This window comes from Molossus molossus, unplaced genomic scaffold (assembly GCF_014108415.1).
Source record: "Molossus molossus isolate mMolMol1 unplaced genomic scaffold, mMolMol1.p scaffold_m16_p_7, whole genome shotgun sequence".
Taxonomy (NCBI): Eukaryota; Metazoa; Chordata; class Mammalia; order Chiroptera; family Molossidae; genus Molossus; species Molossus molossus.
The window spans coordinates 101833644-101846071 of NW_023425401.1; the positions used below are offsets into that span (position 1 = coordinate 101833644).

At 49.0% G+C, this 12428-nt stretch overlaps 1 non-coding gene across 1 annotated transcript; it reads right to left on the reverse strand.

Annotated features, from left to right (window-relative positions):
* Nucleotides 1-7029: 7029 nt before the first annotated feature.
* LOC118620604 lies at nt 7030-7166 on the reverse strand. Its single transcript, XR_004957502.1, has one exon. It is a non-coding gene; the product is annotated as a small nucleolar RNA SNORA48 (small nucleolar RNA).
* Nucleotides 7167-12428: the final 5262 nt, after the last annotated feature.

Here is a 12428-nt window from a genome sequence, read left to right on the forward strand (position 1 = left end):
GGAGGTGGACGCCCGCAGGAAGGGGTCTGGGAAGCTGTGGCGGAAACCAAGCTGAGTCCTGAGGGTGTGCAGAGGGAGCCTGCTCCTAGGACGCAGTATAAATTCCAGCCGATAAATACACAGCTCGGTGGGAAAGTGTGGATAACTCGGGGAAACCCGTTCCCCCTTCGACATGACAACTCAGACCACGGGTCCTTCTGGGGTGGACGGGTCTCATCTCTTACCTAAAAGAAGTTTCCAGAACAGAGAGCAGTGTGAACGAAACCAAACACAGGTCAGGCATCTAATCCCAACGGTGCTAACCGAGCCTGCGCCCTTCGGCGTGAATGCTGAGTGACCTCATCCATTCATTCAGCCATCATTCGCTCCGGGCCTCGGCGCCCTTCCTTCAAGATGGGCTTCCGTCTCTGTCTTCCCCATTCGTGGGATTGCTCTGATGACCAAAACGAAAGCTGTTTCCAAACATTTCACATGTAAGCACCCCAGGTGGCTAGCCCCTCAAAATGAAGGTTAGCTAACTATCTCTTGTGCTTTCAAACGTTGTGTAACGCGTTTGAAGCAAGTGGGTCATCCGCTGGGGCTCAGAATGAGCTGTGATCGGGAACACGCCGTATTTATTACAACGTTGACCCCTGTGCAGAAGTGAAGTGTGACTCACACCCACGTCCTCCTGTTGTCGGACCTCACGCAGGGTGTCGCCCACACAGCCCGGCACCTCGCCTCATCGCGCTAGCTCTGGACACGAACGGGTTGGATGCCCTGTCACTACCGCTGCATTACCCTCAGAGCACGTACGCAGCCACGAGGAAGGGCAGCGGACACGTCTAAGCCATGACTCGCTCACCTAGACGCCGAAGTCACTCCGGACAAGTCTAGAACCCGGCTGTGTTTGGATTTCTATAAATCATCCTGGGACGATTCAGGTGATCTGCCCACATGGCGTTGGGAGCAAGGAGCCCCCACTCCGAGACAGGAACAGGGACAGGTCAGCGTTAACTTGGGCAGATCCGAGAAAACCAATGTTGGGAAAGAGGCAAAAGACGAAAATGCCTTGCCCCCAGGTAAAGCAGGCCACAGGGCAGGAGCTGGGCACTGAGGAGAGAATGAGCGGCGCAGCTAAAGGAGACCGCGAGGCTGGTGGCCTGGCTCAGGTGGCCGGGTGACGAATGGTCCCTTTTGAAGCATAAAATGGCATTAGGATCCTCTTTAAACTGGTGACTCTGCTGTAGGTCACTGGGGGACAAATGCGGTACCTCTGGGCCTAGATGCACTCCGGAGGTCAGTGTTGAGAACCTGGGACATCCCCTCCGTTAGACTAGCGATCAGCGAGGGCCAGCCAAGAGGTGTGGACGCACCTGGTGGGAGACTCTCCTGGGAAAGAAGAATCCAGCAGCTGTGATGTGTGTGTGTGTGTGTGTGTGTGTGTGTGTGTGTGTGTGGTTTCCTAAATAAATATAATTCCGGCCAAGCAAGGAGAGAGAGAAAAATACAAAGAGAAAAAGTGGGACAAAGAAAGAGAACAGAAAGCCAGTCAGATTAAGAGGTGGAGAATCAAGCCCTGGCCAGTTTGCTCAATGGTTAGAGCACCAGCCCAAGGACCAAAGAGTTGCAGGTTCGATTCCGGTCAAAGGCATATACCTCGGTTGCAGTTCATTCCTGGCCCTGGTTGGGGTGGTGTGAGGGAGGCAACCAGTCAACGTGTCTCTTTTGCATCCATGTTTCTCTCTCTCTCTCTCTCTCTCTCTCTCTCTCTCCCTCTCTCCCTCCCACTCCGTCTGTAAATAAATAGAAAAATATCCTTGGGTGAGGATTTTTTAAAAAAAGAGTCATGGCATCTTAAAAACACAAACAAAAAAGAGGTGCAGAATCTCACCATGAGGGATATTGTAAAGGCTGACAAAGGAGTCTGGTTCAACTCAGTGGGGTAAGTAAGCCCCAAATTTAGATCGGTCCCTAAAACGGCCGCTCTTTCAAACATCAGGGTCCCCCTCCTCCCCAAATGGCCCTCGGGCTTCGTGCTTGGAGCAGGAAGGCCTTCCAGAAGGAAGGGCCACAGCAGACACCCCCTGCCTGTGGCAGGCCTCCCGCAGCGTGGGCCGCCCTCGGCCAGCGCCCGCATGGGGCGGAAGCGGCGGGAGGCCTGACTCACCCCGTCCTCAGCCAGTCTGATGGCGGGTAGGCAGCCTGCGCCCGATGAGTCACCGAGAGCTCGGAGTGCTATTCTGAGCTCTGCCAAGGACACGGATGCTCTTGTTGGCAGCCTGGCACCCTTCACAGTTTCTCTGTTCTAGTCTTCCTGTCAGGAGACAAGTGGAATGGAGTATTTGAGGTTTTCTAGCCCAGGATAGGAACCATGTAACTCTCTTCTTGCTGGCTCCCTCTCGGTTCCTGGAAATCACTGCGGGAAACTGAAACTGAGGGCCAGCTCCCTCCAGGCCCAGCTGCAGCGGCCTTGCTAAGCGGCCGTGGCAGGGCAGGGCAGGGCAGGGCAGGGCAGGGCAGGGGAGGGCAGGGCATACCTTGTGCAACTTCCCAAATGAATCACCTGGCTACTTATTTTGATGGAAAGCACCCAAGAAGTATGTACGTTTAAGTTTCAGATCCTACAAGGAAAAGACTGGCACCAGAGCCCTGCGTAAGTGTGTGGCAGTTGGGCTTGTCGCCATCTGTCCAGCTCCCATGAAGCCCATGATGATGTACAGCCATGCAAGCTGGGTAGAGTTAAATGCTCTGTGGACCGTATCAACCAGGCATTTAAATAAGAACGTGTCTTTGTAGCCTGGCCAGGGTGGCTCCGCTGGTTGAGTGTGGCCCTGTGCATTGAAGGGTCGCTGGTTGAGTGTGGCCCTGTGCATTGAAGGGTCGCTGGTTGAGTGTGGCCCTGTGCATTGAAGGGTCGCTGGTTGAGTGTGGCCCTGTGCATTGAAGGGTCGTTGGTTGAGTGTGGCCCTGTGCATTGAAGGGTCGCTGGTTGAGTGTGGTCCTGTGTATTGAAGGGTCGCTGGTTGAGTGTGACCCTGTGCATTGAAGGGTCGCTGGTTGAGTGTGGCCCTGTGCATTGAAGGGTCGCTGGTTGAGTGTGGCCCTGTGCATTGAAGGGTCGCTGGTTGAGTGTGGCCCTGTGCATTGAAGGGTCGCTGGTTGATTCCTGGTTGGGGCACTTGCCTGGGTTTTGGGTTCAGTCCCCAGTCAGGGCATATGCAAAAGGCAACCAACTGCCCTGGCTGGTTTGGCTCAGCAGTTAGTCAGCCTGTGGACTGAAGGGTCTGGGGTTTGATTCCAGGTCAAGGGCATGTACCACAGTTGCAAGTTTGATCCCCAGTCCTGGTTGGGGTCATGCAGGAGGCAACCAGTTGATGTGTCTTGGTCACACTGCTGTTTCTCTCTCTCTCTCTCTCTCCCCCCCTCCCCCGCACCCCACTCTGTCTAATAATCAATGGGAAAATATCCCTGGGTGAGGATTAACAACAATAACAAAAAAGCAACCAATCCACATTTCTGTCTCATCAATATTTCTTTCTTTCTCTATTTCTTTCTCTCTCTCTCTCTCCCTACCCCCTTCCTCTCTCTAAGCATGTCCTCAGGTGAGGATTAAAAATGAAAATACTGCCCAGCTGATGTGGCTCAATGGTTGAGCACTGGCCCATGCACCAAGAGGTCGTCAGTTCGATTCCTGGTCAGGGCACATGCCCAGGTTGTGGGCCTGATCCCCAGTGAGGGGCATGCGGGCGGTAGCCAATCGATGTTCTCTCTCATCGATGTTTCTGTCTCTTCCTCTCCCTCTAAAATCAATAAAGAAAAAAATATATATTTAAAAAAAACAACAGCATACTTTTTTTAAAAAAAGAAGAAACTACAACTACTAATAAAGGAAATAAATGAATAGATAAGAACGTGCCTTAGCAATAGCTCCACACCACTCTGCTAAATTACGAGAGGGTCCACAGGAGAAAGTCAGCTGTCCTTTGTCCTCCCACTGCCTCCAGACCCTTGAGGATGCAAACCTGGAAAAGCAAAGCTCATGCTTCAGAAAGATGAGAAACCTAATAAATTCCATTGACAAATCGTTCTTGACTATGAGGAAGGCACTTTGGGGTCACAGAGGTGACGGAGGCACCCTCAAGGAGATTAGATCTAGCAGAAGAGATAAGGTATGTACACAACTCGCTGTATATCGGCACGACGTCCTACAGGACAGGAGAAGAAGTATCTGGCTTGATGAAGGTCAGGCAGGATTCACGTGCCTTGGAGAACGAGTCGAGTTTCCACAGGGAAGACACAAGGTGGTACCAAAGACACAGGAAACTGTCTCGTTTTTTCCTACAAGGAGGTGGGGAGACAAACCGGACAGGCACCTTGGCTTGGCCATGCAGTGCCTTAAACGACAGCGTATAAGCGTGGGCTTGATCCGTGTGTGGAGAACTCACTGAAGACCCTCAGGGGGAGGGGCAGGACCAAATCGTCTCCACGAGCTCAGCTGCCTGCAGGATGGATGGAAAGGGAAAGAAGTCGCGGGGCGAGAGCGCGTGTCTGTGGCAGACAGGAGTGCTGAGCCCGAGCAGAGGCAGTCGTGGTGGGGACAGGAAAGGCGTGGACAAGGTTATGGACGGGACTAAACAGAGCCTGCGTTTTCACTGGATGTGAGGAAATGAGAGAAGGAGAGAGGCATCAAGACAACTGGAAACCTAGAAACCCCCAGAGATACATGTGTTGTTGTTGTTTTCAACGAGACAAAATGACTTCAAGCGGGCTTAGGCAATGAGTGCTCTTCGCAGGCTACGACATGCGGAGGAGGAAGAGATCTGGAGCTGGCTCTCCGTCGTGAGGACTGAGAGGCCACGGAGACGCCCAGAACAAGTGGAAAGTACTCGCGAGAGGGCAGGGCGAGAGAGATCTGAAAGTTACCCACGGGGGCAGAGGGTCTGGGACGCAGCGAGGGAAAGCATTCTGACGGCGGGACTCCCCGATGACCTGCATGGGGAGGAAGGAAGACAGAAACAAAATGGGGGAAGCAGGAACAACGGGCATTCATGGAGTCCTGTCGTCTTCTTGAGCTCGGAGACTTGCTCATACTGTCATCTGTGAGGTCTCCCTTCCACGTGACAGATGAGAGAGCTGCATCTCGTGCCAGTCCACCCAACAGCCCAGGTGCCCACGTCAGAAACCAGTCACTCTCTCCAAACCCATCCTTCTCACCTCTTCCAGCCCATGGCAATATGCCCTGTTACTTCCACCTTCGAGTCCCTAGACCCTAGTCCCTTCTTCCAACCTTACTTTTGGCCCTCAATTCTCCCCTGCTTTGGCAGTGGCTTCCTATCTCCAGGTCCCCCCTTCACAGTCTCACCCATCACCATCTAATCTCCTTGCCTACCACCCACGTGTTCTAGCACACATCCGGGCCTCACAAAGCCTGCAGAAGCTTGCAAGGCCCTTGGGAAGATGCTCCCTAACTCTAGGATGACCGCAGGCCCCTTACCCGCAAGCGTCCCACACTCAGCCCCACAGACTTACCTGCGACCACAGGACCCAGCCACCTTCCCATCTAGCGCTGTTCGAGAGCGCATCCAGCACCACGTCCTCAGGTTGTACCCCTCCTCCCAAGGGGCCCATCGCTGGACTCCTCCCTGCCTGCCATCCTCCCGCCACAGCACCTGTCACTCTACAGTATTTAATCCGTCCGACAGTCTCTCACTGATGATCAGTAGTTTGGGGACAGGGGTCGTCTTTCACACACTGGTGTCCACCCCAACACTTCCTGGTAGAATTCATAAAATCATCAATCCTAACTCAAGTCTGATTCTGAGGCTCACATTCCACTATACTATAAAGTCAGAGAGCAGAAAAAGAAACGGGATCGTGTAGGATGACGAAAAGGCAAGAGGCCACCTACGAAAACCCACAGCCAACACCATACTAAATGATGAAGCCCGGACGCTTTCTTCCTAAGATCAGGAGCAAGACAACAATGGCCACTCTCACCACTTCTATTCAACACTGTGCTGGAGGTTCCACCAGGGGAATTAATCAAGAAAACAAAATAATGGCATCCCAATGGGAAAGGACGAAGTGAACTCTCCCTACTCCCAGATGATGTACTCTCACACATAAAACCCCAAGGACGCCACAGAGCAGCCGTTCTCAACCTGTGAGTCGCGACCCCTTTGGGGGTCGAACGACCCTTTCACAGGGGTCACTGAAGACATAACAGTAGCAAAATTATAGTTATGAAGTAGCAACGAAAACAATTTTATGGTTAGGGGTCATCACAACATGAGGAACTGTATTAAAGGGTCGCGGCATCAGGAAGGTTGAGAACCGCTGTCGTAAAGGAATTATTAGAACAAAAACCAAATTCAGCTAGGTTGTAGAGTATAAGATCAATACACAAGAATCAATTTTATCTCTGTATAATAGCAATGAACAAGATTAAATGAAATCAAGCAAATAATTCCATTTACAATAGCATCGAAAACAAAATACTTAGGAATAACTGTAATGGAAGAAGTACAAGACTTGTACACCGAAAACTATGAAACACCATTTGAAAAAAATTATTATTTTTTATGTATTACAGATGTCTCTCCTTTCCCCCCATTGATACCCTCTTCCCTGCTCCCGCCCCCAGCCACCCCCTCACAGTACTGTAGTCTATGTCCATTGGTTATGCATATATGCATTGAAGTTCTTTGGTTTATCTCTTCCCCCACAACCCCCTCCTCTGAGGTTTGTCAGTCTGATCCCTACTTCTGTGTCTCTGGGTCTATTTTGAACAAAATTAAAGGAGACCTAAATAAGTGGAAAGACATCCCATATTCATGGACTGGAAGATCTAATATTGTTGAGCTGGCAATACTTTCCAAATTGATCAACAGAGTCAACACAATCTCTTTCAAAATGCCAGCTATGTTCGTTTTTCCTTTTAGCTAATTCTAAAATCCACGTGGAAACACAAGAGACCCAGAATCACCAAATCAAAACTGAAAAGAAAAGAACAAAGTTGGAGGACTCGTACTTTTTGTTGTTGTTTTTTTCTGCGCCTCAGGCGTGAACGAGCTCTGGCCACCAATACAGGCATCACCCGCGGGTGATGGTGCATCTGCTTTGCCCCTGGCTGACATAAGAGCAACACCACCAACCAGGTGTCTCCTTGCACGAGGCCAGGGGGTTCATACTTCTTGATTTCAAAACTTATTACAGAACGATAACAATCAAGACTGTGTGGTATTGGCGTAAGGGTAGACATATGTATATCCATGTGGACACACAGATCAATGGAATAGAACTGAGAGTTCAGAAACAAATCCTTACATTTATGGCCAATTGACCTTTGACAAGAATGCCAAGCCAATTCAAGAGGGCACTAAATGTCTTTTTGACAAATGATGCTGGGATGTCCACACGCAAAAGAATGAACTTGGACGCCTAGGTAATAGAATATACAAAGCTCAACTCAAGATGAATCATACACCCAAAGGTAAGGGCTAAAACAATAAAGCTCTTAGAAGAAACCTTAGGAGGCAATCTTCATGGCCTTGGACTAGACACAGATATCTTACAAAGTTCACATCGCACCACTTCACCTTTACAAGACCTACATGGGACCCGTTTTCGTTAACCGAAAGAAATCCAAACAGAAGGGGACCCTAGTACACTGCTGGTGGGAATGCAGACTGGTGCAGCCACTATGGAAAACAATGTGGTGTTACCTCAAAAAATTAAAAATTGAACTTCCATTTGACCCAGTGATTCTACTTCTAGGAATATACCCAAAGAAGCCTGAAACACCAATCAGAAAGAATATATGTACCCCCATGTTCATAGCAGAACTATTTACAATAGCTAAGATCTGGAAACAGCCCAAGTGTCCATCAGTAGAAGAATGGATAAAAAAGCTGTGGTACATATACACAATGGAGTACTATGCAGCGGTAAGAAAGAAAGATCTCTCATCCTTTGAGACTACATGGAGGGACCTGGAAAGTATCATCCTAAGTGAAACAAGCCAAACAGAGAAAGACAAGTATCATATGATCTCACTTATTTGTGGAATATAATGAACATAACAGTCTGAGAAATGGGGTAGTCCCAGAGACGTGGAAGTGGGGTACAGACTGACAATCCCCAGAAGAGGGGATGGTGGGAGAGATAAACCACAGAACTTATATGCATGTATGCATGAACAGTGGACATGGACAACAAACTGGGGACAGGGCAGGGAGGGAGGGGGAGGGGGGAATCAGTGGGGGGAAAAGGAGAAACATCTGTGACAAAAATTAATTAATAAACTCACACTTCTGATTTAAAAAAAAGAAATCCAAACAGGATTTTTGCTTTTATGAAAAAAGCTATTACCATACTAATGTCTTTCGTAAAAGCCAAGCAGCCGAACGTGAACTTAAGGAAAACAAGGGTTACCTGTATAAGCAAGAGACCTGAAAACATATATCCACACAAACATTTGTTCACAAATACTCACAGGAGCATTATCCATAATAGCCAAAAGGCGGGAATGACCCAGATGTCCACCAACTGATAAATGAATAAACCAAGTGTGGTGTACACATACGGTTCAGTCATAATAAGGAATGAAGAGCTGATACTTGTTGCTACAATATAAATGAGCTTTTGTCTCGATTGGACCTGCAGGATTTTAGTGTATGGAGGGGACTGAGTGATGCCACAGAGAGGTCGATGCCATTGAGTGGTGTGTATTACTTACAGCCCCTGGAGGAGGGCACGCCACCGCCGCGTGGGGCTGGGGAAGCTCCAGGCCTTCATCGGGAGGCAGAGGAGCCAGAGCCTGTGCTGTGTTTCTGCAGGAAAGGCAGGACAGGGTGAGCAGCTCAGAACCGGCTAGCCTGAATCATTCTGGCAGGCTTCCGGAAGGGGCTGTCCCTAGGTGTCTGGGACTGGCCTGGGGTTGGGTTAGCACAGGAGAAATATTGGCTGTGTGTGAGTTTGATAAAGAAAATGGTTGGTCAGGGTGTGGGCTCTGGACTAGGTCGTTTGCATGTGAAAAGTGTGCTCCAGGGTGAGCCCTTAGGTCTAAGAATTGGCTGGCCTGGGAGGGCAGTTTCTGCCCAATCAAGGAAGCCACATATGTTAGAGAATCAAGACAGAGAAAATTGCCCTGGCCGGTTTGGCTCAGCGGTTGGAGTGTCGGCCTGTGGTCCAGAGAGACCCAGGTTCGGTTCCCACTAAGGGCACGTACCTCAGTTGCAGTTTGTCCCTGGCCCTGGCTGGGTCCTGCAGAAAGCAGCCACTCGATGTGTCCCTTTCACATCAATGTTTCTCTCTCTTTCTTCCTCTCTCTCCCTCCCACTCTATCTGAACAAAAAATGAAAACATGTCCTCGGGTGGGGATAAAAAAAAAAGAATAGAGAAAATTACAAAAATATAATTAATGCCCTGGCCAGTGTGGCCCAGTTGGTTTAGTGTTGTCCCATGCACCAAGAGGTCATGAGTTTAATTCCCAGTCAGGGCACTTGCCTGGGTTGCAGGCTCAGTCCCCAACAGAGGGCTTGTAGGAGGCAGCCAATCGATGTTTCTCTCTCTCTCTCTCTCCCTCTCCCCCCCTTTCCTCTCTCTAAAATCAATAAAGACATATTAAAATATGTGTGTGTGTGTGTGTGATTAACACAGCCCTCCGATGAATGGATGCCAAATACAGAATCTAAGAAGAAAACCCAGTTTGAACAGCCTTGAAAATATTATGTTAAGTGAAAGAAGCCAATCACAAAAGACCACATATTGTATGATTCCATTTATATGAAATAGGCAAATCCACAGGCACAAGACGTAAACCAGTAGTTGCCTGGAGCTGGGGAGAGAGGAGAACGAGAGTGACTGCTGAGGGGTTTCTTTGGGGGGTGATGGAAATGTTCTCGAGAGAATAGGTGCAGAACTCTGTGACTATCCCTAAAACCATGGCACTCTTTTAACTGGGTGATTTGTATGCTATGTGCAAATTATATCTCAATAAAGGTGTTATTAAAAAAAAAAGAAGAAGCCCTGGTCGGTTTGGCTCAGTGGTTAGAGTGTCGGCCTGCGGTCCGGAGAGACCCGGGTTCAGTTCCCGCTAAGGGCATGTACTTCGGTTGCAGTTTGTCCCCGGCCCTGGTTGGTCGTGCGGGTGGCAGCCACTCGATGTGTCCCTTCACGTCGATGTTTCTCTCTCTCCCTTCCTCTCTCTCCCTCCCACTCTATCTGTACAAAAAATGGAAAAATGTCCTCGGGTGAGGATAAAAAAAAAAGACAAGGGAAGAGAGTGTTCAGTACAAACAACATCAGTGTGAGAGAAATGTCGCCAATGATTACGCTCAGATCTCTGGTCCCCCAGACTTTCTAACCAGAGGTGAGAATTCGTGCAAGCTCTCAGAATTAACCAGTAAACAAAAGAGTCACTTGTGATACTTGAGCAGGAGAATACCACCACAAGAACACCGTTTAGCAAGATTATTCTAGGGGTTGGGCATGGGGCAGAATGGATCAGGGCAAGACTAGAAGGAGACACAGCAAAAATAAGGCTGTTGGGAATCGCTCAGGTAGAGGAAGGGGCTTGGTAATTAAAGCAAGAGGTAAGTTGGAAAAGAATCAGCAACACCTGGACGCTGACTACAGGAGAGGGGGAAGGATGTGTCAAAGATGATCCTGTGAGCCTGGGGGGACAGTCTCTTTAACTGTCAGATGGTATTAGCACTGACAGGTCAGGAGAAACCAGAAAGTGTGAGAAATGTGGCAAAGTGGAGGACTCGTGGTCCAGTAGTAAGAGAGAGCTACTTAATGAGTCAGAATCTGAGTGTGCCTTGATGCCAAAGGTCACTCAAAAACATTTCAAGCAGCCCTGGCTGGTTTGGCTCAGCAGTTAGAGCACCTGCCTGTGTACCAAGGAGTCGCCGGTTCAATTCCAGTCAAGGGCATGTACCTCAGAATCGGTGTCTCTCTCTTACATCGATGTTTCTCTCTCCCTCCCCCCTTCCCACTCTATCTGAAGATAAATGGGAAAATATCCTTGGGTGAGAATTAAAAAAAAAAATTTTTGCTCTGGCCAGTTTGGCTCAGTGGTTAGAGTGTCGACCCACAGACCAATGGGTTCAATTCCGGTCAAGGGCATGTACCTCGGTTGTGGTTCATCCCCGGCCCTGGTCATGGTCATGCAGGAGCAGCCAGTCGATGTGTGTCTTTCACATCGACGTTTCTCTCTCTCTCTCTCCCCCTCCTTCCCATTCTATCTGATGACAAATAGAAAAATATCCTCGAGTGAAGATTAAAAAAAAAAAATTTCAGGCAGTTTATTAAATAAAGACCACTAAGAAAGTGACGTGGGCAGAGGGTTTGCAGGGCACTGGGGTGAGGAAATGCACGATTACATTGGGCTGCCGGCAGACATCGACCTCCGGGCGATTTGAGATGGGAAATGAGAACCAAACGGGCTGGAGAGAAATCTGTGGTAGTCGCCTGCAGGTCTTAGAATATGAAAGCGAACTTTCCGAAGGCAGCGTAGGAAGTAGAACAGAGGGAGTTAAACATTAACTAAGTTCTACCTTCCACCTACCAGCCATACTCTATGAGGGGATTTTTCCAAAATGATTACAAATAGCACTGCCTGGCCAGTGTGCCTCAGTGGATTGACCATCACCCCATGAACTGAGAAGTCTCAGTTCCATTCCCAGTCAAGGAACGTGTGCCGGTGGTGGGTTCGATCCCCGGTGGGGGGCGTGCAGGAGGCAGCCGATCGCTGTTTCTCTCTCATATCGATGTTTCTACCTCTCTCTAAAAAAATCAATAGAAGTATATTTAAAAAAAGAAAAGGCCCTGGTCAGTTTGGTTCAGTGGTTAGAACATAGGCCTGCGGACCAGAGTCCCGGGTTTGATTCTGGCCAAGGGCACGTACCTCGGTTGTGGTTCGTCCCCAGCCCTGGTCAGGTCGTGTGGGAAGCAGCCAGTCAACGTGTCTCTCTCGCGTCAATGTTTCTCTCTTGCTCTCTGCCCCCACTCTCCCTCCCTTCCGATCTGAAAGATCAATGGAAAAAATATCCTTAGCTGAGGATTAAAAAAAAGAAAGAAAAGAACATAGTACAGACTTTCTTTTTTCTTTTTATCCTCCCGAGGACTTTTTTTTTTTTTGCGTTTATCTTCAGATAGAGTGGGAGGGAGAGAGGGAGGGAGAGAGAGAGAAACATTGATATGAGAGAGACGGGGCTGGGGACAAACTGCAAGAGGCACATGCCCTTAGCGGGAACCAAACCTGGGACCCTCCGGTCTGTGGGCCGACACTCTAGTACTGACTTCCTAGGGTTTTGTAGATGAGTTGAAAACATGGCTGAAAATAGACTATGAACAAGAGTCTTAAGAACACAGAGGGTGAAACAATTTTGTTTGGAAACTTGTCTTGGGAGTGAAAACTAGAAGGAAAAGGGAAAATTAAA